This window comes from Peromyscus maniculatus, chromosome 1 (assembly GCF_049852395.1).
Source record: "Peromyscus maniculatus bairdii isolate BWxNUB_F1_BW_parent chromosome 1, HU_Pman_BW_mat_3.1, whole genome shotgun sequence".
NCBI lineage: Eukaryota > Metazoa > Chordata > Mammalia > Rodentia > Cricetidae > Peromyscus > Peromyscus maniculatus.
This window is the reverse complement of record NC_134852.1, coordinates 77,903,890-77,925,718: the sequence shown is the minus strand read 5'-3', so window position 1 is coordinate 77,925,718 and position 21,829 is coordinate 77,903,890. Positions and strand designations below refer to the sequence as shown.

The 21,829-nt window shown below is 45.2% G+C and overlaps 2 protein-coding genes across 6 annotated transcripts in view; one reads left to right on the top strand and one right to left on the bottom strand.

Annotated features, from left to right (window-relative positions):
• The window catches only part of Lins1 (lines homolog 1), a 28,132-nt gene extending 10,131 nt beyond the window's left edge, over positions 1-18,001 (bottom strand). For 3 of the 5 annotated variants that reach the window (XM_042277735.2, XM_042277728.2, XM_076544565.1), the window contains exons 1-2: positions 17,806-17,939; positions 2,446-2,712 (exon numbers count right to left, since the gene is read on the bottom strand). The gene's annotated coding sequence lies outside the window, so the exon portion shown is untranslated. Of the gene's footprint in view, positions 1-2,445; positions 2,713-17,805 lie in introns of all 5 variants that reach the window. The other 2 variants (XM_006995144.4, XM_006995145.4) reach the window with 2 other exon arrangements.
• Asb7 (ankyrin repeat and SOCS box containing 7) overlaps positions 17,591-21,829 on the top strand; it is a 43,991-nt gene continuing 39,752 nt past the window's right edge. Inside the window, exons 1-2 of the mRNA XM_006995143.4 lie at positions 17,591-18,734; positions 18,916-19,013. The gene's annotated coding sequence lies outside the window, so the exon portion shown is untranslated. The remainder of the gene's footprint in view (positions 18,735-18,915; positions 19,014-21,829) is intronic.

Below are 21,829 nucleotides of genomic sequence, written 5' to 3'. Positions count from 1 at the left end.
ACTCACATAAGTAGCAGTGGTTAAGAAGTCTGTAACCCGCTATATGCTAACACAGCTAACCAGAAGGGACAGTCCTGGTCTGTGTGCCCAGAGGGGACTGACCTCCACCATCATTACCCTTTTCTCACTTTCTGATGTGAAATCTTGCTAAGTTGTACAGCCTGGCCTTGAATTGTATCTTCATGCCCCAGTCTCAAACATAGTTGGGACAACAGGGTCACATCATCCCTTCTTTCTTTGGCCATCCTCATTGAGAGGTTTCCCATTACAGGAAATTCTCCCAACTGCAATGGCCAGAATAAAATCAGCTGTTGGCATAGTTTTCCAATTACATGTCAGAAACTGACTTTCATATTCTACTTTAAAGTCTAAATCCCTTTTCATAACAGTTTTCTTTTCTCAGTAGTACTAATATTTAGAATATTTTAGGCTTTAATTATTATCATACGCTCATCTCTTGTCATTAACTTTAGCAACAAATGCATTTTCATTCCAATGTTATTTATAGCATAAAAATCCTTAGGACAATATTCCTGTCACCTCTCGTTTTACTGAGTGAGAATGAAACCTCTCCTTGGTCATCCTTCACTGCCACCTTCATCTCAGCACCAGTGAAGGTCAATGTCAGAGAACAACAGTGTGGGGGAGGGGCAGCCTGTTTTCTGTCATGGTAGGCCCCAGGTTCCTTGGCAGGAATGGCTCTGAGAAATCAGACTCAAAGTTTGCCCATTTTAAATTGAGAAATACATATTCAGAGACACTTAGGTGGCTCAGAGGGCGAAAGCAATGTCCTAGTTACTTTTCTATTGCTGCGATAACACACCATGGTGAAGGAAACCTATATAAGAAAGTGTTCACTTGAGTTTCCAGTTCCAGAGGGTTAACAGCCCTTCATAGCAAGAAAGCTTGGCAGCAGGCTGCAGACATGACAGCTGGCGCAGAAGCTGAGGGCTCACATGCTGAACCCCAAGCAGGAAGCAGAGAGCACACTCAAAATGGTGCAGGTCTTTAAACTCTCAGAGCTTGCTCCCAGTGACAGACTTCCTTCAACAAGGCTACACCTCCTAAACCTATGTGAACTGAGGACCAAGTATCCAAGCATCTGACTGAATGGTGCACACAAGGCATCCAAAGCATCGCTGGTATTTGCCACAGGTGCTACTGGCAAGCCAGCCTTATGGCAGAATTCAGTTCTCGGGTCCTACGGTGGAAGGAGAGGACTGACTCCCACACGCTGTTCTCGGACATAATGTGTGCATGCACACACACAAATAAATACAACAGTAATACATATCTGGTTGGGAGATGACGCTCCGGAGTGGGGCTTTACTACGTATGGGTGAGGTCCTGGGTTCAATCCCCAGCACATAAATAAATAACTATTCAGAAAATAACAAAACAAAGACATCACAAACACCCAGAGAACAGGCAAGGAAACTGACTGACAACAGTTACGTGCTGAGGTGCTTCTCCTGGGGCCCGGCACAAAACTTCAACTGCACTTAAAACGTGATTCATGGTGATTCAATGCACCCCACAGTACGCCCCACAATAAATGTCTATAGGTGGCCTGTTAAAAGCTGAAAACTACTAAAGAAAACCCACTGCTCTTCCCCAGAAAAACACTGGATCAAAGGGAAGGGAAATCTGAGAAAGCAGACTAGGGGACCAAGTGGCCGTACTGTGGCCCTCAAGGGATTGCTCATGGTTGGTTCACTGCAAACCGAAACGCCATGCTGGCCTGGAAAGATATGTACTGTTAAAATGTGGTCACAGCTGGCTGTCTAGTATGTGTGCAGCAATGCTTTGAAACACCTACACAGAGTCTACAAGGGAGGCCACTACCATGGAAAAGAAATATTTGGAGATGTCTAGTCAGGACATGGATATAAAGAAATTATTTCTTAGATGATCTCCACTGACAACTGGTACATTTTTTGTCTGATGTTAAAAAAATTATCCTTTTAGAAAAAGATGTAATAAAAAATCCTTGGGATCAAAAACCTTGGCCTCTTCCAAAAGCATGGTACATAAAGCAAAAATTGATATGTTAGACTTCAACAAAATTAAAATATTTGCTCTCTAAAGAATTCCACTAAGAAGCTGAAAGATTGCTGAGGGACACAGCTCAGTGGTAGAGTCCTTGATCAACATGCATGAGGTTCGAGATTCAGCCTCTGGTAGAGGGGGTAAAAGAAACAGAAAAGAAAAGCCATCAAGCGTTAGGACCACAAAAACTCTCAAAAATCAGCACTGACAACTGACTAATGCTACAAGCTCTGTCTTGGAATGCCAGTTCTTCAAAGGCAACCAGATGGTTCTAACAGCTGAGAGCTGACTCAAAGAAGCTGACATTGGGTGTTACCAGATATGCAGAAGCAGGACCAGATCCCTAGCAGCCTCACCTTCCCTGCAAATGGGGAGCAGAAATTGGCTGGTGCTTACCTGTCTTGGAATCTGCAGAGACTAGCGGAACAAATTAGATAGAGAAAGTGGACACAGAGGCATGCTGACTGTGTAGCTGAAGAAGGACACTGCACAGAGCTGTTGCAAGGCACAGAAAGGTCTCGCATGGAGGCTGCTGCCCTTGGCTCCCATGGTGTTGCCTAATCATGAGCGTATGGCTGGGATTTGCTGCTTTGTGGGCACCATCATTTGCTCCTCGTGTCCAGTCATCCCGGAATCCCCTCGCTGACTCATCAGTGCTGGGCTCTGGAGGACAGACAGAAAAACAAGTCAATTGTGATGCAGAGGAGAGCTGGGCAGATGCTGGTTTTGATGTCAAAGACAATCCCAAGCAGGAATCCCAAGCAGGTTGCAAAGAGGCTTGTTCTGCATATTTAAAAACCAAGGTGGCAAGCTGACCAGAAAAGGGGATTATCCCTTGGCAAGAAGCTTCAGGAAGCATTGGAGAAGCCCCCCCCCCCCCCCAGGACAGCAGAACACACCAATGCCTCTTTCCTGGCCAGTATGGTTGTCACCAGTAGCTATTTTACCCGAATCTTATCCGAGTCACTGAGAGCGTTCCTTAAACAGATAAAAACTATGGCTTTGGGATGAATGTCCCAACTGCACTTAGGTCAGTAATTACAGGAAAATGTCATCCAAGGTGAGGTAGTGTTTCTAAAAAAGCTGAGCCCTATATAACCCAGTGCTGTCATTTTTAAGTGTCCTCTCTACTCAGCTCCACATCAGGAAACAAACAAACCATGAAAGAACAACAGAAATAACTAGAAAGAGTACCACTCTCAGAATAGCTGCACTAACACCCAGACACCGAACGCTGGCAAAGACGTGCAGAAACTAGATCCCACTCACACAGCTACTCTGCAAATGAATCTGGCAGGCTCTTAAAAGGCTCAACATCTAGTCACCAGATGACCCAGCAACTGAGAAGCTGGCATCCGTGCCAGAAAAATAAAGCCATTCACACAAAAACGTGGACAAGATGTCCTTCACTGGGTGTGCGGTTAAACAAAGTGGCGCTGCCACACCATGAAATACTTCTCATCAACAACGAACACCCTATTGCTACATGAGATGATTTAGATGGCTCTCCAAGGGATAATGCTGAGGGCAGAAGGCAACCTGAGAGGCCGCACGCTAGTTCCGTTCCTGAAAAGCAAATAGAGATGCAAGTCAGCGCTGGCTGAGGGCCTCACCTCCTTAGTAGGCGGGGCTATGAAGGATGACAGGAGGCTGTGTGAGGTGCTAACAAATGGATAGTGGACAGCAACCTATATATGACAAAATTACACAGAGCTAAGCACACATTCAAATAAATGCATCCAGATAAAGAGGGAAATCTGAAGGAGGCTGGTGGGCTGTGTCAAGAGCCTGGCAAGACTCTGTCAATCAAGATCCTGGGCAGTGTTGAGCAAGATGCTGGGGGAAATCAGGAAAAGGCTACGTAGTGTCTTACTGTATGTTCCTCAAACTGCTCGTGATTCTACAATGACCTCAAAGTAAAAGAAGCATTAAAGGAAACCCCAGTAATTTTAGCCAGTTAAGACAGCACATCCCTACAATCCCAGCTACGCAGGAGGCTGAGCCAGTAAGACTGAAAGTTCAAGTCCTGTCTTGGAAACTCAAGGCAGGAGGGGAGAGAAGATTGGAGACATAGCTTAGTGGTAGAATGCTTGCCTAGTATTGACTTCCAGAACCACAAAAACAAACAAACAAACAAACAAACAAACAAGACTCCTCTCAATTTCATGATGGGTTATAGTCTTTCCATATATATAGATTTCATTCACATCCACTAAATGATATTAAAAACACATTAGGTTTTTGTATGTGTGTGTGTGTGGGGGGGGGGGGGGTTAGTATCTTACTTTGTAGTCCAGGATTTCCTTGAACTTACAGTTCTCTTGTCTAAACTTCCTGAATGCTGGGGTTATAAGCTTATGTCACCATGCCTAATTTACACTAAAATTCTGATTCTTAAAGTCTTTACACCAAACACTGAACAGAACAGTATCAGAAGTACATTTAAAATGTTCACCTAAAATACTTTTGGAAACTAACTAGATATAGTGGTGCATGCTTTCAATCCTAGCATTTGGGAAGCAGAAACAGAAGGATCTCTGTGAGTTCAAGGCTAGCCTGGTTTGTCCACAGAGTAAATTTCAGACCAGTCAGAGCTACATAGTGAGACCCTATCTCAAAAACAAACAAACCTAGAAGCTGAGTATGGTGGTCATGTTTGTATCCCAGGACTTAGGGGTTTGGGGAGTACATAGACACAGGAGGAAGAGGGCATAGGAACATCCTGGGCGCCAGTAAGATGGCTCAGCTAGTCAAGATGCCTGCCATAAAGCCTAACGGCCAGAGTCTGAGACCTGGAGCCCACCTGGTGGAAAAGAACCATCTCCCACATTTCCTCCGATCCTCACATGGGCAAGTGTGCACACACAATCAACTGAATGTAAAAGGTCAGCCTGAGTTTTTACAACAGCCAGATCCTGTTTCTAAATAAATATCTTTTTTTTTTGTTTGTTTGTTCTTGGTTTTTTTTCGAGACAGGGTTTCTCTGTGTAGCTTTGCGCCTTTCCTGAAACTCACTCTGTAGACCAGGCTGGCCTTGAACTCACAGAGATCCGCCTGGCTCTGCCTCCCAAGTGCTGGGATTAAAGGCGTGCGTCACCACCGCCCGTCCTAAATAAATATCTTAATAGTAGTAACAATAACACAACGGTCATCTTTGGTACACAGTGAGTTTGAGGTCAGCCTGGGCTACAGAAGCCCCTGATGCAAAACCAACCAACCAACCAAAAACCCAAACCAAACAACAAAGCAAGAAAAAAAAAAACCCAAATTTTCCATGATATAGATAGAACTTTGAAGCCTTCATAGCCAATGTTATTAAAAGTAAAACATTGACTTTTTTTTTTTTTTACAAATACACTAGAGTTTGCCAAGAGATTCAGGATTAAGCCTCAGCTTAAGTCAACAGCTGCTCAACTTTAATGACAGACAGCCCAAGCAGCTACGTAGTTCGGATGCTGGCTATGACACTCAAGGCAGAAGCTGAATTACTCCAAGCAAAGGCTGTCTTCCAGGGTTCTGGTTCTATCCCCATTGAGACATCACAAACTGAGTGAGTGGCACATAGGTATGACTTATCAAAATTAAGCAGGCCCAGCCCAAAGGGAATACCGGCCAATCAGAACTACCCTCATTTGCATACCACAATCCACCCTCTGGAGGCAGGTTCTGTCCTTGCCCAGCCCACTGCTTTCTTGAAATGTCTGTAAGGTTATCTTTTTAACTCTGATATGGATTGGTGAATTCTTTTTACCACGCATGAATCTGACCCACATCACATTTGTCTGCATGGACTCTGGGGTACATCAACTACCTGCTTCCATTCCTCATGATCCTTGGTAAGCTCCATAAGTGCTTGGAGCCTACTGACAGCCTCTACTTGGGACAACTCCCACCCAGTAGGACCAGGTTTCCATGCTCCAGGGCATGGTCCTCTGTTGCTGGGGGTGAGGGACTAGAGTTCCTCTGGGAGTCTTCTCTCTGCCTCGGGACCCCTGAACGATTCCACTGAAGAATGAGGACAGCTGAAGATTCCTTGCTGGGACCAGTCCCTTGTGGAACAAAGGCCTCCCTTCTCTCACACTCCACAGCTGTCTTCCACCTTTCAACAGAAGGCCTCTCCTCCTCTGGAATCTGACAGTCGCCAACTATGGACAACCCTGGTGGAACAGAAGGCCTGAGACAGGGTCTGTAAGGAAGGACTATTGTCTGTTTCTGCCCGGACCCTGCTCAGTGCAGCAGGCCACCCCAGCTCTTCCTGGGTGACTGCATACATTGAGGTGAATACTTCTGGAGGTTCTATAGTTTCTCTTTCCTTCTTTTTGGCCTCTCCTGAGAATGACTCCATTCATCTGAGGAGTCTTCATGACATCAGACTGCAGAACCTGGGCCGTGTATCCAGTGTCCCTGAACTTTTAACTGTTGGTTCCAGTGCCAAGACATCCTTTTAGTAAGTTAAATGCCCTCTTTGACATCTGCACCTCACGTCCCTTGTGGACATCTCTGAGGAAGTCCTTTAGTAAGGCTAACTATCCCCTTTTGAAAGTGCACATCAAGTGTCTTGAACCTAGGGCCCTTTCCCCTGGAGGGGTGTCTGTTAGGGTAGGGAACTGATCTCCCCATCGTGGGAGTCACCTCCTCTCCCCTCAGACTCATCCTCGGGGTGGGAGTGAGGGACACTTGAAAAAAAAAAAACTGGAGAAAAAATTGATCCCCAGACTCTGAAACATCTGTGTTCCTTTGTTCATGGCTTGGCCCTGAGACAAAGAGGCATGGTCCCTAATCAGTACCCCCAACTGCAGTACTGGTCTCCCGTTTGCTTTGTTCTCTTACAACCTTTGGAAATGATTTGGTGTTCACCATAGCCACGCCATCATGTCCCCTTTCTCCAGATCCAAATCTGTGACAAACCCGCTGTGGGTGCCTGGCCAGGTTCTTAGGGTCCTTAGAAGGACAGTTGTCCACCTCATCCTACTGATCACTAGCCACACCCACCTTCTCAGTAGCTCTCCCCCACATCTTGAGGCCCTGACACTCTGTCCCTTTGGCACACCTACTTGGGGGATCCCTCCCACTGGACAGAATAGGCCTAATATCTCTTCTGTGAGGCACTAACAGAGAACTGGAAACCATCTGAGTCTATGTGTTCTTTCCCACGCTTGACTCTACCCTCATTGAAACTGAACAGCTCTTTTAATCAAGACCCTCCACTTCATTAAAGAATTTCATATCTATATAAACTGTCTCCTCGACTTAGTTAGGGCTTCTATTGCTGTGAAGACACCATCCATGACCACGGCAACTCTTCTAAGGAAAACATTTATTTAGGGTGGTTTTTTCTTACAGTTTCAGAGGTTCAGTTCATTGTCACCATGGCGGTGTGCAGGCAGACATGGTGCTGGCTACATCTTGATCAGGAGGTAACCGGAAGTGGCTGTGACACTGAGCAACGCTTCAGCAAAAGAGACTTCAAAGTCCAACCCCACAGTGACAAGCTTTCTCCAACAAGGCCACATCTACTTCAACAAGGCCACACTTCCCAATAGTGCCACTTCCTATGAACTTATGGGGGCCAAACACAATCAATCTACCACTCTCCTATACATGAGGAATTTGGTTACTGGTCAAGAAATGGGTCAATGAGGCTCATGCCTGTAACCCTTGTGCACTGGTTAGATTTGTTCTGTTAATGCAACACAAGCTAGAGTCATCTGGGGAAAGGGAATTTTAATTACTAAAATGCCTCAATACAGACGGCCTGAGGGCAAGCCTATGGGCACCATCTTGATTACTGATTGATGTGGGAGGGCCCAGCCCAGTGTGGGTGATGCCATCCTGGGAAGGTGATCCTGGGGTGTAAAAGAAAGCAGTCTGAGCTACTGACAGGAAGCAAGCCAGGAAGCGCATTCCTCTGTGGCCTCGGCTTCAATTCCTACCTCCAGGATCCTGTCCTGACTTCTCTTCATGATGGACTGCCGGGTGTTAAGTCTGAAACACCCTCTCCTCCCCCAAGCTGCTTTTGGTCATGGTGTTTACCACAGCAATAGAAACCATACTCAGACACCATGGAAGCCCCTCCTGGGGAAGAAGCAGTTTCCAAACAGGCCATGGGTGAACTTACCCAGATAAGGCTCTAGAAAGGGAAGTCATAATTATCTGTGCTCAGGGGAAACAGAAGATATGAAAAAGGCCGCAAGGAAACTTATGAATTCTATCAAATTGAAAGAAGTCAAAGAGGCCCACTGAGAACCAGTTTTACTTCATTCCAGATTGGCCATGAGGACACAACCACATACTAACCTGGACAGAGAGAGTCCCATTTTATTCTCAAAGTCCATTTCATCAGCTAAACTTCTTAGGTATCAGACAAAAACTTCAGGAACTAGACAGACCCCAAATCCCTTGTCCTACTTTACTAGATACAGCCTTTAAGACATCTACTGATTAGGGGGCAGCCACAAGGACCAAGAAGGAAAGGCAGTGTGACAAGCAACAGGCCCAGTGCACGAGAGCAGTCATAGACCAGCCGATACCAGGGCAGCCCTGGGTACCTTCCCGGCATGGCCCCATCCTGTACACTAAAAGTCCAAGTTGATTGAAACTTTCTCTCCTGACTCACAGGAACCCTCACTGGGCTGTTACAACCGCTGCCATAGGACACATCACTTAAAACTGTCAAAATCCATGCGCCTACCACCTTGCCCATAACCGGAATTGCAGGACATTGAAAAGGGGACTGACCCTCTCTTGCTCAGAAGGGGGACGGGGAGGTCATCTCAACAACAGAAGTCCACAGGGCTCTCTGGCCAGAGGGACTGACAGTTGTTTTTGATTCTGTTCCTTTATTATAAGCCTGCCATGGAAAGGCGCCATCTTCAACTTGACTGATAAGAGTCCAGAGGCTGTACAGGCTCCCAGTGTTGTTCTTCGGAGCTGGATCAGGGGAATGGCAGTATTTAATACAAACTGCAGTTCTCCAGAGGCTAACTCTTTCTGACGCACCACAGACAGACTGGGCATTAGAATTGCTGTGAGCTGGAATACAGCTCAGTGGTGGGGTGTGTGTCTGGTATGTGTGAGCTCCTGGGTTTTAGCTCCAGAAGCACCACTACCTCTCATGTTAGTACCAGAAGAATCTTGAATGTGATCTAGACAATCCTCTCAAATTCTAGCATCAGAATTCCCCAGAAGGCTTGCTAGAACATGGGCAATAATATCCCTCCACCCCAGATTCTGATTTTGTGGGTCTGGGAAAGCTCAAGAATTGGATCAAAGATGACACTACAATTTTCTGCTCAATTTATTTAATTTCACTGATAAGAAAGCTGAGTTCCCTGGCTTCATATCACACTGTGCTAAGCATTTTCTAAAAATGGAACATCTTATTAATATTAAAAGTGGCGGTTTTCTACTCTTAGTTGCTCATGATTAAACAGTCCTTCAGAAATCAATCTTTCCTGGGAAAGATTCACTGCTCTTTACCACCCCACGTCCTGTTAAAGGTCCCTCATTTCAGCATCCTGTTTGCTGGGCCAGGAGACCAGCATCTACAATGTGATTTCTCTATTCACCCTACCCCTTTCTGCCAGGGACAGTTGGACTATGGCTACAAGGATGTCACTGGGTGACATCTGGTCTATTGTGATCCTATCCAGAATCACCAGGTCCCTACACAGTTCCACTCAGAATGATGCCCATCATCCAGAGCACAAGCTACTCTTTCTCTCTACTACCAACTGCTTTGGAGGCTAGACATGGCTTACAGGGCTGTGGTCACACATGGAAGACAGCATAAATTATTAGGAAAAATTTCTAAGCCCCAGATTCTAGAGACCAAGTAAATCATAGTTGCTACATTTGGGGTTGGGACTTCCTCCGACGAGTCATTATTTAAGAATTATTTGGCTGGGTGGTGGTTGCACACACCTTTAATCCCAGCACTCGGGAAGTAGAGCCAGGCAGATCTCTGTGAGTTCAAGGCCAGCCTGGTCTACAGAGCGAGATCCAGGACAGGCACTAAAACTACACAGAGAAACTCTGGCTCAAAAAACAAAAAACAAAACAAAAATTATTTGAGTATTTAACCATTAAAAACAACAACAACAACAACAACAAAAAACCATGTTGTTTTATATGTAAGACCCATTGGTTTTTTATTATTCTTTTATGAATAAACCAAATACTACACACACACACACACACACACACACACACACAGGTGTGCACAAACATGTGTATGTGCCTGTGCCACATGTGTTCAGGAGCCTGCAGAGGCCAGCAGAGAACATCAGATCTCATGGAGTTGGTGTTACAGGTAGTCATAAAACATCTAATGTGGGTGAGGAACCGAACTTGGGTCCTTTGAGGAGCACTGTGTGCACTTGAGGAGAAAGCTGGGGGTGGCGGTGGCGGTGTGCGTTTGTAATCCCAGCACTGGGGAGACAGAGATAGGAAGATTTTGAGGTGCACTGCCAGTCAGCCTACCTGGTGAGCTTTAGGCCAATGAAGGACCATGATTCAAATGAGGCTGATGGTTTTTCTGGTACCCAAGGTTGTCCTATGGTCTCCATGCACACAAGCACATGTGTAAACTGACACATGTGTAACCATATACACATGTATACACATGTATACACACATAAACACACACACATGCGCGCGCGCGTGCGCGCGCGCGCGCGCGCGCGCACACACACACACACACACACACACACACACACACACCAACAAACTGCCTTCTGTAGGCCACCTGCCTGCAAGATTACACTGGAGTAGTCAGACAAACCTGGTTAGTTCCTGTGACTGCTTCTTTGAGGACAGAAAGCCCATCATTAAGATAGGGTGAGGTTTGTCCTGAGTTTTCTCAGGACAAAGAAACAACAGTCTATGTTATGTTTTGTTCGGCAAGAATTGGAGATCAGTGCGGCTTATCTGGTGAAGAAAGATCCTGGGGTTGCTCCCTACTCTAGTCAACAGTTTGCAGGAATAACAATGTGCCTGACTTGGCTGCCCCAAAGATGTGCTATCCTCCGTGAAGTCATCACCTCAAAGCAAATCTAAGAACATGTAACCTTGTTTAAATTGCCTTTGGGTAATAAAGGACAGGTCGGGGTCTGAACAATCACAGAAACACGATTTTAAAGCAACAACTCAATGGACTACAGAAATAGGAAAACCATTTTACAGGTAATATAGTTCAGGGTGTGGAGGTTTCTCTACCACACTTGCATCAAGAAATGCTACCTTCCAAGGAGCACTGTGTTCCTCACACATCCCAGACTGTAAGATTCTTAAGAGTGTCTCCTGAGATCTGTGAATGATGGAAGAAACAAAAACGCTTCCTCTTATTAAAAGCCATATAATAACCCAGGCCAGAGAGAAGGCTTGGTGATTAAGAGCGCTAGCTGCTCTTGCAGAAGACCTGAGTTCAGTTCCCAGCATCCACAAGGTGGCTCATGACTCTCTGTATCTCCAGTTCCAGGGGATCTGACACCCTCTTCTGGCCTCTTCAGCACCAGCACACGTGTGGTGCACAGACATACATGGAGACAAACACTCATTCCCTTAGAACAGAAACAAATAGATCTTAAAAGAAAAAGTGCTGTGCTAAAACCCTAACTACCTACTTCACATCAAAGTGCAAAACACCCCCGGAGAGTGGCTTCCACATCAGTGAGGTTACAGTGCACCCCGAAGGCTGTCTGCCTCTGCTGCATGCAGGACCCATTCACCGATTCGGTTATTACTTAAGAACTGGGCTAACATGATCCTGTATAAGAATATCACTTACACTGAAAAATAAGATAGGGCTTACTACTAGGAACTAGGAAGACCAATCATTAATTTTTGTTTTTTTAAATAAAACTTGAATATATGCAGTTATTGTATAATGTTGAAAAAAATCTTGAAAGTTTAAAACACAGTAAACAATCAACATTAAAATATTTTGCCCCTGTCCTGGGCAGGCTTCTGGAACCCGGTGCCTGTGGTGTGACACCTTGCACAGCCTTGGTGCAGTGGGAAGGGGCTTGGACCTGCCTAGGCTCAGTGTGCTGGGCTCTGCTGACTCCCCATGGAGTCCCCTCTATTTGGGGGATGTGGGGATGTGGGGTGGCTTGGGAAAGAGGGCTGGGGGTGGGAGGAAGGAGAGGGGGGATCTGTGGATAGTATGTGGAGTAGAAAATTTTTTAATAAAGAAAAATGAAAGAAAAAAGATAACTGTATATAACAGAAAGATGTATAGACATGTGAAAACAGATGTAAGTGTGTATACAGAGATAGGGCCGTATGTATGTAAAGAAAAATACATAGCTGTATGTATAGAATGTAGTCATGTGAAGATATGTTGCAGTTTGGAAACAAAGTGTCAGAGACCATTTTTAAGATGAAGTAAAAGAGAAAGTTATTATCAGAAAAAAAATTTGCCCACACTAATACTGTAAATAAAATGTCTTACTATTAATAAGCCAATGTATTGTAATACCAGTATCTCTTGCAAAAAAAAAAAATCAGAATGGGCTTGGGCTGGCAAGATGGCCTCGTGGATAAAGGGGCTTTCCTCCAAAGGCTGACAACCCGAGTTTGATCCCCGGGACCTGCCAGGCAGCAGGTGAGCAGCAACTCTTAAAAGTGGTCCTCTGACCTCCATATGCATGCACACATACATTCAAAACAAACAAATTAAAAAAAGGGTTTTTAATTAAAAATTAACCATGCTCCAGTAAGATAAAATCATGAAATTAAATCAAGGTTTCTTGTTGAAATATATTTTTAAATTTTGAAAATATTTGTAGTCTGATTTTGGGGGTCAGAATCTTTGTATTGTGTTTGTATGCAAACAGTGCCCTTATCTTCAAATAAACAAAATGGTAAATAGGTATTTATATAGATGCTTAACTGGGGTATGCATGGAGTTGGCTAATTTAAATTCACTTTTTGTATGTAGGGTACTAATAGTTTCCATTTTTGTAACATTTAACCTTCTGTCATTTAAGCAAGTTTTCTAACTATTTCTAAAATAAATGATAATATTCTGCAGTCTAAGGCTGGGGTGTAGCTTAGTGTCACAGCACCTGCCTAGCACGAGTGAGTCCCTGGGTTTGATCCCCAACACTGAAAAAAAAAAAAAAAAAAAAAAGCAACCTCCAACCACTCCAAGCTCCAAAGCTCTGCACTCTAAACTGCTTTCAAGTCAAAGAAATTATAACGTAAGAATTAGCAAATCTGATAGCTGAAGTCAATAAAGAATTTTGGGTTCTCCAGTAGCACACCCTGTGAGATTCTGGCTATCTGATGTTCCTCCTGTTATCTCTACATCGTTAGAAAAACTGCTGCAATTCAGATGTGGGATTTGAACGGGAAGATGGCCATGCTGGCCATGCGGAAAGAGCACGGTGACCCTCACAAAGGTGCTGCCAGACCTTCCTGTCCCCAGAGCAGCCGCATCTGGCCCGAGCTCTGCTGAGTGCTCTGCCACTGTAGGACAGCGCCTTCTCCCTCCCTTACACACTGATCCCCCTTCTCTCTTGTCCCTTCTTCACGGAGTTTGAAACTGTCAGATTCTATACTTAGCAAATGTCCTACAAACTAACTTGTAAAGTACATCTGAACTGTTAGAAAATAAAACTTCAACAAATGTAAAGATCTAATAGTTTTTTTTAAATCAGTGATTCACAAATTAGGTAATGTCTCATTTAATGATTATTCTCTTTTTCTCTTTCTTCCTTTTTTTTTTTTTTTCCTGTAACACTCAGGATTAATCCCAGTGCCTTGCACGTGCTAGGTAAGTACTCTACCCCTGAGCCAAACTCCAGACATCACATTAAGATATAGAAAAGGCAGTCTAAGGAGCTGGACGGTGGAGCTGTGCTCTATAGGCAGAAAACCGAAAGCAGGGTACAAAAGACAAGCACTTCTGAGTCACTTTCTTTCTAGGAAGGACAGGGGACATCCTTCCAAATTGGCTCAAGTACATTGGGTTCCAATGAGTCCCTGCTGTACAGCCCTTGTGAGCTTTTTATTTCATCATTACTAAAATACTGGCTTATTTTGAAGTTCAGTTCGATTACCCATACTTAGTACAATTGACTGGTCTGGTTTGGTCTAGCTGGTCAGTTGGGCCTGATACAAAAGCAAAAGCCTCCAACAGGTTTCTTTCACATTATCATAAAACAGTGGCAAGCCATTGCAAGAACATCTTAAAAGCCTTGGGCTAGATTATTTCTCGTAATTTTCAAATCCCATAACCCCAAGAGCACTGGAGACCTCATGCAGGGCCTTATGGGGAATTACTTCAGTTATAATCACTTTAGGCAGAAATTACAGACTAAGCCTAGACTAACTTGTAACTCTATTGGTGCTTTAAATGCACTGAAAGGTAAAGGAGCCAGGCTAAAGGCAAGCTATTCTGGTCCTTCGTTTTTTACAATAAATCACTGTAGAGTGAAAAGATTGAAACATACCATTGATCGTCCTTGATATAGCTGGTTTCTAATTATATGCCAGGCATTCATTTTAAAGAGAAACTTCAGCTTTTGAAATTACAAGATGACTGATAGGGAACACGAAGGATAAAACTGAGGATCGAAAGGCTTTGGAAAACATGTGGAATCCTTCAGAATGGTTTGTGTCATTGTTGCTGTTTGTTTGTTTGTTTGCTTGTTTGTTGGGATTCTGAACCTGCTTGCAGAGTAGCACACAGTCCTATGAGTATGCAGTTACATAGCTGTAGGTTCTACACACATTTGATCTAATTAACAGCCAGAACGTGATTGAAAATGTCTCGTATGACAACCTGGTTCTTATGGAAACAAAACAATACATTTTCTATTTTAAGTAAACAGTTATTAAAGATGCCCTCCTAAGCTGGCAAGATGGTTCAACGGGTAAAGGAGCTTGCTGCCAAGCCTGATGACTTGAGTTTGATCCTTGGAACCCACATATTGTAGAGAGAGAACATCCTTCAAGCTCCTACAGATGGGCAAACATCCTACTGACCTCCACAGGTAACATGGTACATGCACATCCCCCACATACACAATGAACAGAGAAGTGTAAAAACATGTACAGATGTTCTGAGAACTTGTATTTTCTGAAAAGCTTCCTATTGAAGGAGGGAAAGAAACCTGTGGGGCTCACCAAGGGAACTAGTAACTTAATCATTAGCCCATATTGGCCATACGCCCTCATGCCTGGGATGCAACCTGTAAAACAAACCCTTGTACTAACTACTCTTTCCTACAATTTGCATACATGCTTTCCACTTAAGATTTTATCACTATGTCTCCTGGCCAAAGGGACAGATTCTCTAAAGGGAATGTAAGCCTGTGTCTGCTTTCCCATTTAAAAAAAAAAAAAAAAAAGCCTGCCTTTTCTAAGAGCACACTGACTTTTGGCAAGGCAGGCTGGGTTGCAGCTCCTTCTCCCTCTCTGCAAAGTCCATCTCTATCACCCTCTCTGCTTCCTCTTCCTCTCCTGGTGTCTCACTGTCAGGACCTCTGAGAGCTCAGCCCTCCCCACTCCCTCTCTCAGAGTAATCCCATGGACTTTTATGTCTTCAATTTGACTTCTACAAGTTAGGGGTTAGCTCCTTTCTGGGCTGTGGACAGATACTCCTTGACTTATCATGGGGCTACATTCCAATAAACACAGCGTAAGCAGAAAACCCACTTCTAACTTTCCGACCACATCTCGAACACTCACATTACCTTACAATGGGCAAACTTCATCTAATAGAAACCCATTTTATAACGAAGTGCTGAATCTCCCGCATCCTTTATTAAGTGCTGTGCTACAAGGGAGAAACCATAGCTGTACGTGTATAGGAGACACAGTGGAGCCTGCCATAGACACGGGGGATGTAAAAACACAATAACCAGCAATGCTGGGAACACAGTACACTCTAGAGCACTGGCTGTTGTCCCTGGTGATCCTGCAGCTGCCTGGGAGCCATGGCTAGCCACCACTGCCCAGCATCTTATCGGACTGTATATCATTACTCCAAGAAACCTTTACAATTCAAAATGTGGCGTTTGGCTTCCACTGAACACTAACAGTGAGTCTGTGTGTAAGCACTCACATGCCTCCTGCTGATCTCCACTTGGAGATCCCACAGTAAACTCAACTCATTCCATGCCCTTCGAACTCACTTTTTCCTGTACTCCTCCTCAGCTGAGTGTATGGAGTCCATATCAGTTACTTAGGGAGGCTAGAAGCCTTCATTTTTGAACCCTTCCTTACTGCATTTCACCCTGCCCTCACTGACACTGCTTGAGTGAACCTCTTCTACCTTTTACAGAGACAGTGGGTTCATTCCTAAGTAGTTTTATCTTGGCTCACCCTACATCCATCCACATCCTGAAAAAAATCGATTTTTCTTAGGCTAATGTCCCAAACTCCAAAAACACATGGCCTAGCTGGGCCTTTAAGACCTGCCTATTTGGGTCTCTTCTGTGCCCACAAACTAATTTGTAGGCTTTTTTTTTTTAGGTTCCCCAAAAGACTCTACAATTGGAAAATACTCAGGCTTTCACTAAGCCCCTCTCTGATGAAATCATATTCAGCAGGTCTCCCAACTACTCTCACCTTTTAACTGAGAATCTAACTAGTCCCTAGAAACATCGTATATATTGAAGTCAGGACTAGACAGCCTGACCACGGTATTTATTTCAATGTATTGTCCTCAGATGTTTTCAGCACTGGTCCTTCCTTCCGGACTCCCCATCCCTGACTATGACCTTTCCTGGGAATAAGTGAACCTAGTTTGCCCACCTAAGAGGTAACGCCTGTGGAAGACACCAAAGGAGTACTTTTGAATAACTGAGTAACAGCCTCGAAGAAAAGAACCAGAGGCAAATTGAACACTTTGACTCCCATCTGCAACAAAGTATCTCAGTAAGTTAAAACATCTGCAGTGATCCAGTTCCCCATAACAGCTTTCTCTATTGGGTGATCGTTGCAAAACATAAAGAGACTATAATCGTTCTGGCATGATCTACAAAGCCCTGAAAAATCTGCAGCCTGCCCACACCCCGTAATCTCATTTCCACCTTTCTCCCCTTTACTCTGCTTCGGCCACAGAGCTTCCCTTCCACACCTCTAAACAGCAGAGCTGATTCCAAGTACCAAAGCTTTTGTGCTTCTGAATAACTCTACCTACAACGCTCTTCCCTCAGATCTTTGTTGGGCTAGCTTTTTGTCGCGCCAAGTGTCATTCTCTAGGCGACCTTTCCTACCAATCTAAAAGAGCCCATCACATCCTAGTCAAACAGGATTCCATTACTTTTTTTTTTTTCTAATCATTTTGCGGTTTCATCTTTTCTTGTTAAGATAAAAGCAAAAGATGGTTCACAGAGTCCCCCCAACAACGAGAGCAGTAAACACTGGCTAAACGAATAAATGCACTTAAACATGTATCCATGTGGCCACTTTGAATCCCCCGCCCCCGCTCGTTTCATTCACAGGAAACCGCGAGGACCGCTATCCTCGCAGGAAAGCCCTTGAATCCTGCTCGCGATCCCAAAGAGCGTGCTCTCTCGGGCAGGCTGGGCGAGGCGTCCGCAGCCGGGAAGCTAACCGGGTCTCAGAGACCGACAGATGCACCCAGGGACCCGCCGCTCGCCTCCAAGGAGCGCTGCGGAGCGGAGCGGCGGCGAGTCAGGGCCCACCTCGCCTGCCCTCGGCCCTGTCGCCTCGCCCGTCGCTCAACCTGCCGTTCACACGCCGCCCCCGCCGCCCAGCTCAGCCTGGGCTCGGGGTTACCTGGCCGCCAGCCGGCCGGGCCGCGCCGCCATCACCCCGCCACTCGCGTCCATAGCTGCCCCCTCCGGGCCACCGTACTCCACGGCAGGCCTCGCCGGCCCCTCCCTCAGCGTGCGTAGAAGCCCTATTCGTAGTACAGTGTCTCTTAGCAACCGCTTCGAGTCTCCAGGCCGGGGGGTGGAGCCTCGGAAACCCCCGCGGGGAAGCGGAGGGACGAAGCGAGAGCGACCAATCGGAGACGAGTTCCAGCCCCTCCCGGCCCGCCTCCTCTAACTGTCGCGAGTCCGCCGGCAGCTTTACGGCAGCCAGGGGGTGGGGGCCTCTGGGTGAGGAGAAGGAAGCAACCAACCAACCAAGTCGCCCCCACCCCCTACCCCCACCCCCACCCGCCGCGGATCTGGTTTACGGCTTGGAGCGCAGGCTCCAGTGCGGCCGCTGATTGGTCGCCGAAGGCTTGGTCCCATCCCAGTGACCCCAAAGTGCTGGAAGGAGGGGGCGGGGGTGGCCCAGTGCAAAGTGCATCCCGAAAGCCCCCTGTCGGGACACCCCGCTGCTGACACTTCGGACCCGGTACGATTTGGGGGGTCTCCCTGTCCCCAGACCTCTGGAGTCCCTCGGTAGCTGGAAGCCTCCGGCCCGGCGCGCGGCAGACCCCTGGTCTGAGCCCCTGGACCGGGACTGCCCCCCCCCACCCCCAACCCGAGCCGGCACTTCCTCCCTGCACCCCCTTCCCGGAGGCTGCTCCGAGGCCAAGACCGCCACCTCCAGCCTGATCGGCTATCTGGATGCTCTCTGGGCTGGGGCCGTGAAGCACCGAGGAGGATCAGGAACACGGTGTCCGGCCCTGCCTGGGGTGTTTCTTCAATGGAGAAGTTGGTGAAGGTGGAGGAGGCTGGAAGGAGGGAGAGGAGCTGCAGCTGAGGAGCCAGGTAAAGTCAATTACCTCCCCCCCTTGAGGGGAAGGGGCTGGCTGGGTGTGGGAGGAAGGAGAAACCCTGCTTTCGCCTGCCTGCCCTTGCCACTCGCCAGCCTTTCTTAGCTTCCCCCCATCCTCAGAGCCCTCTCCTCGCCCCTGGATCTCTGCACCACTCACTGGTTTCTGTTTTCCAGGTTTGAGCTGGCTGGAGGACACGCGCGAGCAGAAGGGGTCTGCCCACCCACCAGAGAAGCCGCTGGGAGAGTGCTTTGGATCAGCATCCTCTCCGAAGGTAAAGACCAGACCTCCCCTCCCCCATTGTTTATTCCTGGCCCCTACCTCATTAAGCAATGCTTTATTTTCAGGGTGGTTGCCTGGGAATGCAAGCTTTCCTGGACCTTAGTTTCCTAGCAAAAAAGAGAAACACTGCCCTTGCCTGATCCTTAACATCTCAATAACTTCTCTACCCCAGAAGCATCTTCTGGTTCCCTTTCAGAATGTTTCCGTGTTTCGCATTATCTTTTGGTACACTGTGTCATTTACTCTGCTCTGAGGCTTTGAGACCTTTTTGTAGCTCCCTGCCTTCCTTATTCTCCTAGGAATCCCTCAATTCCATGTTAATTGCTTGTTAATTCTGAAGGATGCTGCTTTTAATTAAACTACAATTGACTGTTTTCCCCATGTACGGTTTTCTCTCTGCCTCCATCAGGAAAGCTGCAGTTACCTCACTGAGAATGCTTAGTGGCAGAAGGTGAACTGGAGGACTGAAACTTAGGGGTTTTGAAGAAAATAGTTTGATTTGGTTTTCTTGGAAAAAGTGAACGTGTGTAGCTTAAGATTGGGAACTCTGTATAAAAGCAATATTAGCCCCAGAAACAAAGTATATAGTTTACTCTTTGGGTTTTTGTGTGTGACAAAATGGATGGACACTAGAGTTGTTATAAAGTGATACATAATATTTGTTACATCTCTGGTGTTCTAGGTGAACTTACAAAATTTTTCATTGTATCTCCTTGACAATAGCAGCACAGTCAGGAATTTTAAAACAAAGTAGTCTTTTGGTGTGTTTCGCTATCTGGGGCTTAATTTTGGCAGTGGTCACTCTTGTTTTCTCATTTTAAAACCCTTACAGAGAATTTGCTAGATTGAAATGTAAGCACCTAGTTCATGTGGTCAGATTTCTGCTGCCTATTTTGTTGCTGCCTCCGAAAATGCCCTAAAGGTAAGTTTAGACTGGTGTCAGAAGAGAGTATCTACAGACCAACACAGAGAGAGCAATATACAAAGGACAACACAGGTTGCCTAATGAATAACTCATGATCACAACTAAAAAGTGTCTCATTTATTTTAGTAACTCAAATGTTTTTGGAACTTTAAGTAAAAAGAAGTATTTAAAATGGCAGACTTTTTACTCTGTCCCTTTAGATTTCCTGTCTTGCACACATACAAAAAATAATGCCTTTTGAGTCTACTGATCCTTAAAACATAAAGATAATTTTACGGAACTCTGAGGGCTTGGATATTTTTAAGACTGGAAATTAGATGCCAAAGAAAAAGAATGAAATTTAAAAGTAGTGTATATTAGCTCTATGTGATGGGGCCCTCTCTGTAATTACTGTACTTATTATTTGTTTGTTTTTTGAAACAGGGTTTCTCTGTGTAGCCCTAGCTGTCTTGGAACTCACTCTGTAGACCAGGCTGGCCCGGAACTCAGAGATCTGCCTGCCTCTGCCTCCTGAATGCTGGGATTAAAGGTGTGCACCACCACTGCCTGGCTGTAATTGCTATTCTTTCATGACTGAGGCAGGAGGTTGGAAAATTTAAAGACAACCTGGGCAGAGTGAGACACACTTTGAAAGGACCAAGCAAAAGAAAGAGAAAACAAAAAACAAAAAAACAAAACTAATATTCATCAGTGACAGTACTATGGAGAAAATTCAGGGTAGCATTCATATACATATATATGAGAACTAAGGAAAGGTCTCTTAAGTTAAAGGGTAGTTGATATTTAAATACAGAACTCAGGACTGGAGAGGTTCCACAGTTCAATTTGGAACTCAGTAGTATGATGCCTTCTGAGTACTTTATATCTTTCTTAAAAATGATAAGGCCGGGCGGTGGTGGCGCACGCCTTTAATCCCAGCACTCAGGAGGCAGAGGCAGGCGGATCTCTGTGAGTTCAAGGCCAGCCTGGGCTACCAAGTGAGTTCCAGGAAAAGGCACAAAGCTACACAGAGAAACCATGTCTTGAAAAACCAAAAAACAAACAAACAAACAAAAATGATAATAAAATATTTGAAGTATGTTTCAAAGATAAAATGTATATATTTTGTAGTCTAGCCTCCTCAGTGGAGGTGGGGGTGGGATAATTTTAGAGTTAACCTTAGGATGTATTGGCTAGGGTTCCTAAGTGAGGGATATGTTTACCTGAGATTATAAATGAGGAGCACTAGTCACACTTGTAAAGATGGACATTCCTCCATCCTGGACATTCCTCTATCCAGCCAGGCCATTATTGCTGCTTAAATAATAGTACAAGCATCAGCTCAGCTGGCAATGGTTTTCCTAAGATTAAGGGATAAATATTCACACACACATACACACACACACACACACACACACACACACACACACACACACACAGGGGTTTGTAATAATTAGTATGGTTGTGAATGTTTGCTCTAGGGTATGTCAAACATTTAAATTTATTTAATTTGGACATTTACTTAACAGCATGGCCAGCTAGACAGTGTATATTTTTCTGTCTGGCGGTCAATTTGCTATTAATTTTATTATGAGTGACATGGGGGTGCTAACCTGATTACTTGGTAACCAAATACAGATTTATATCACAAAAGGAGAATAAATGATGCTACTCAAGTGGTACATATATAGTATGTTATGACACTTCTATCTTTTATCCCTAAAATGATGTCATTCACAATTAATTCTATTAGATTATATGTTTACATTATATATAAAGTAAATATATAATGTCTTGTTCACGTGTGTGTGTATAGTCTTTAGTTTGTTCACATTTAGTGTGTGGGTAGTCTTTGTTTAGCCTCAGTGATTCTATTCTTAGAATGGGTAAGTAAAGTCAGATAT